Here is a 4,718-nt window from a genome sequence, read left to right on the forward strand (position 1 = left end):
AGAACAGCGCTGTGGCTCGAACCCGAAACCCAGAAATTCTGGGGCTTTTCCTACGTTTTCCTCGAGCCAAATTCACCAAAAATCATTCTAACCATGCCCTATAGCCAGAATTAAGTCTAGGACTCTCAATAACATATCACAAGCAGCATGACCAACCCAATAATCCAAGCCAAAACCTTAACCCAAATCAAAACCCAACCATTATTTAAAAGTTAACCTAAACTAAAATCACAACAGAAATCCACCAAAACCAGAGCAAACACCTTACCTCAATTGAGAATTTCGACATCCCCCCCTCCCCCCCCCCCCCCCCCCCCCGAGCTACTCCAATTCAATCCTAGCTTCAATCCCCAATTCATAGTCTCAATTATCAAGCCTTCCTCCTCAAAATCCCAAGGCCTCCCCAAAACTTCAAGAGAGAGAGAGATGATCGAGAGAGAGAGAGTATATGTGAGAGAGTAACTGAGAGAGTTTCTTGGTGTTTTCTCCTTTATTCTGAAAGGTTCCAAGTGACTAAGTCACTACATCTGGGTAAATGACCAAGCTACCCCTTACTAGACCCTTACTCATCAGATACCACTAAGGGAAATCCGTCATTTACCACATTTCCTGCTAATCCTCAAGTAGTCCTATAAATTCTCAATTAATCATGACATATCCAATTTATCACCAAATAACTACTCGTTACCCGGTAAATCCCGAATACACACTAAGTTTCCCAAAATACCCCTAGGCTCATCCCGAGTCGAGTATTTAACCCAGTCATGACTATTCCGCTAATCCGCTCACTAGGATCGCCTCGAGCCGAATATCGCAAATATATCCACCTAATAATGTGGTTTTAATCATTTGACAAATATAATCACATTTATACCCTCAACGAGTCAAAATTACAAATATGCTCTTATTAACAAGAATGGGCCTACATGCATATTTAATACACATAAACATGCGCATATATTCATATTACCATATAAATCATGTATGTTATGTAGCCACACATTTATTCAATTAATTCCACATATATAAATCCAATATGCCCTCTCGACACACTAATCAAGTCACTATGCCTTATTAGCAAATTTGGGACGTTACACATACAAATTAGCACAATCTACTACAATTATATGTATGATAAAATTAAATGAAATAATTCCAGATATAATTAAATGGTAGAATATTTAAAAAAATATACTTAATAAAGCAATAAATCAATTATATAATATTTGGTAAATTAATAAATAATTGTACTAAAACTTAATTATAATTACATACCCAAATTAGCACAATTATCATAATTGCATGCACAATAAAAAAATCATGCAATAAATATACCTGTTGTACTATAATTTTAGTCTGAGTTCACTCACTCAGCTCGGGTACAGTTGGCAAATAAATATACGGAGAAATAACCAAGGGAATGATATATGCTTATTATCGACATGGACAACTCCAGTTTCATGTGGTCACGCGTGGTGTTAGGCGTCCTGGGTTTAACCCGAGCTACGGACACAAAGACTGTGAAGCGCGAGCTCAGAATATTAAAGCAGCTGTCGAAGCACGAGCTTGGATGAGATATCCAACTTATGGTAGTTCTAGTATATTGCACACCCGCGGATCCCCAAAGACTCGGGATCCCTTTATATGTATATTTATGATCCGGGTGTCGTATTTAATGTCTCAGATATTAGGAGTACATTTACCTTGTGATCAAATCATATCCCAATATAAATGGGAATTATTTGTATTAAATGTAATAATTATATCAATGTGTGATTGACTGACGCGGTTACCCAAACCTGACCATGAAATTCCCTTATAAATACTGGGAATATTGGACAGGAAAGGGGACCATATTATTCTGTAAAATTGAAACTCTGCCAAAATAGAGAGAGAAACAGCAATAATATAAACTCATGGACTAGGTGAATTTTAACCACTGAACCACGTAAAAATATTGTGTTCTAGAGTGAATTCATTTATTTTTCATTATGGTTTATTAAGCACTAATCTACCTTATTATTTATTAATACACTGTTGGTGAAAAAACACATCAACAATACCAAATCAAAAAGTTACACATTTGAATTAATTTCTAAATAACATATAGACTACCAAAATTATATGTATAATTAAAATAAGAAAAATAATAAATGAAATTCATTGCCCAAATTAACGTAGAAATCAGGAAAAATATAAATTCCAAAAAATATTTTGAAAAAACTGTTGAGTCTAGTTTTTGTTATGTTTTGGTGATGTTTTTAGTAGTCTTTTATTTCGTTTTTCTTTCATTTAGTGCGGGTTTATGCTTTGTTTGTTTGTCTTTGTGAATATCAGGAAGAATTGAGCATGTGGAAGAAAATGCCAAAGAAAGGGAAGAAATAACCAAGTTTTTCATCATATTTTGATAAAGAATGGTTCTCAACACAATTTGGAGGTGTCGGTGAAATTTTGGGATGAAAACTTGAAGAATTGAGAAATCCCTTAAGAGCCACGGCATGAGCAAAGTGGAGCCGCGGCTAGGGGGGAAACAGAAGCATTGTTTTTAAGGAAGTCCTCGGGCCGCGGCATGGCTATAGAGAGCCGCGGCATAGATGGGCATTTTGCCCAGAATTCGTCAATGCGGGTCGCGGCATGGAAAGGGTTTTTTGCCCAGGAATTTGGACACGGGCCGCGGCATAGTGTATGTAGAGCCGCGGCCCGCCTTTTTAAAATTTGAAATCTTAGGTTTTAACTTGGCGAAAAAGAAGAGAGAAGGACGTACGGACGGTTAGGGAGAAAAGAGCTGGTTTTGAAGACTCAAGCTTAGAGTATTTTTACATGTTTTTCTTCTTCCTGATGTTATTCTTAATTTCTGTTGTGATTAGCACTATGGCTATGAACTAATTTTCTGTTTAGGATGTTTAATTGAATCACTTGAATCCCTGTTATGAACTAATGCAATTTTAATATTCTTCTTCTTCAATCTTCTTCAATTCCATATAATCGGTTCTTTTAGATTGATTATTGATTGGCCATCTTTAGTCATTTACATATGTTTTTAAGTCAAAATCTGAGAAGTGAGATTTAATTATGCTGTGGTTATATTGGACATAATTTTAATTTAGAACGAAAGTATCTGAATTAATTGTGTAACTGTTATTAAGTTATTGAGATTAATGCTACCTGTGTGGTTCAATTTACCATAGAAATATAGGGAATTGTCACCTAGGTTGAGTTTATAATTCATAGTATGATTATAGGCTGCTATATCAACTTGTTAATTGAATTAGGTCAAAAGAAGAAGAATTCGCACTTTGCATTAGGGAATAATAGGGAGGATAGTTGATGAGATTGAATATCCTAATTGTTTCTCAGTGATTAAATTGAAAGTTTTTCCATTAGTTGTTATTCTATTCAATTTTCAATTATTGTTTCTGCAATTTATAGTTTCTTTTGCTGTATTTATAAAAATCAAGAATTTCAATTCATCAAATAGAACAAGAAATTAATTGACTGGTAATTGATAAATCAGTCCTTGAGGACGATACTTGGTTTTACCATTTTATTACGAGTTTGCAACTGTGTGCACTTGCATAGCTATAAATCTCGCAACAAGTTTTTGGCGCCGTTGCCGGGGACTGAAAATAATTATCAATATCAGTCTAATTAATTTTTATTCTAATTTGATTTTAATTTCTCTTGTTTCTAATCTGGTTAGTTGCTTAATTTGTCTATCTCAGGTGAATTTTGGTATATGCGTGGCAGAAAAGGAAAAGACACACTTGTTCCTCTGAATCCTGAGATTGAAAAGTCTTGCAATCAAATCAGAAAGAACAAGAGAGAGGCCCAGAAATCTGTGAAGATGGCACAGAATGACGGGGATGGCAGGAATGTTCTAACTCCTGGAGTTGTACAAGGGGTTCAGGCTCAGACCAATGCTGAGAGGAGCCTGAGAGATTATGTGCTACCCACTCTGACGGGAGTACAAAATAGTATACGCCCACCAGCTGTAGAGGCCAACAACTTTGAAATAAAGCCCGCTATTCTACAAATGGTGCAGTCCTCTGTGCAATTCAATGGGTTGCCCTCTGAAGATCCTCACACCCATTTGTCCAACTTTCTGGAGTTGTGTGGGACCTTCAAATATAATGGGGTGAGTGATGACGCAATCAAGCTTAGGCTCTTCCCATTTTCTCTAAGGGACAGAGCTAAAAGTTGGCTGAACTCTCTGCAGCCAAACTCTATTGTCACCTGGCAAGATCTAGCTTAGAAATTTTTGTCCAAATTCTTCCCTCCGTCCAAAGCTGCTAAATTGAGGGGAGAGATAAATAACTTTTGCCAGAATGACGGAGAGTCACTGTATGAAGCTTGGGAACGATTTAAGGAACTCCTGAGAAGATGTCCTCATCATGGCATTGAACAGTGGATGCTAGTACAGAATTTCTACAATGGTTTATGTCCTACAACCAGAACCATTATTGATGCTGCAGCAGGTGGCACTTTTATGAGCAAGAGCGCAACTAGCGCTTATGAGCTGCTAGAGGACATGGCCACAAACAATCATCAATGGTCTGAGGAAAGATCATCAAGAGTTAGAAAGGTAGCTAGGGTGCATGAGCTGGATGCAATCACTGCTCTAACAGCGCAAGTAGCCTCTCTGACAAAGCAGTTACAACAGAGCAGTGTATCTGCTAATGCGGTTCAGATGGCAGTGAGGTGTGAAATGTGTGGTGGTG

At 37.0% G+C, this 4,718-nt stretch overlaps 1 non-coding gene across 1 annotated transcript; it reads right to left on the minus strand.

The window, feature by feature from the left end:
* Positions 1–4,291: 4,291 nt before the first annotated feature.
* LOC133827959 (small nucleolar RNA R71) lies at positions 4,292–4,398 on the minus strand. The gene has a single exon (XR_009890607.1). It is a non-coding gene; the product is annotated as a small nucleolar RNA R71 (small nucleolar RNA).
* Between the last annotated feature and the right edge of the window lie 320 nt (positions 4,399–4,718).

Source organism: Humulus lupulus, chromosome 3 (genome assembly GCF_963169125.1).
Source record: "Humulus lupulus chromosome 3, drHumLupu1.1, whole genome shotgun sequence".
NCBI classification, from domain to species: Eukaryota; Viridiplantae; Streptophyta; class Magnoliopsida; order Rosales; family Cannabaceae; genus Humulus; species Humulus lupulus.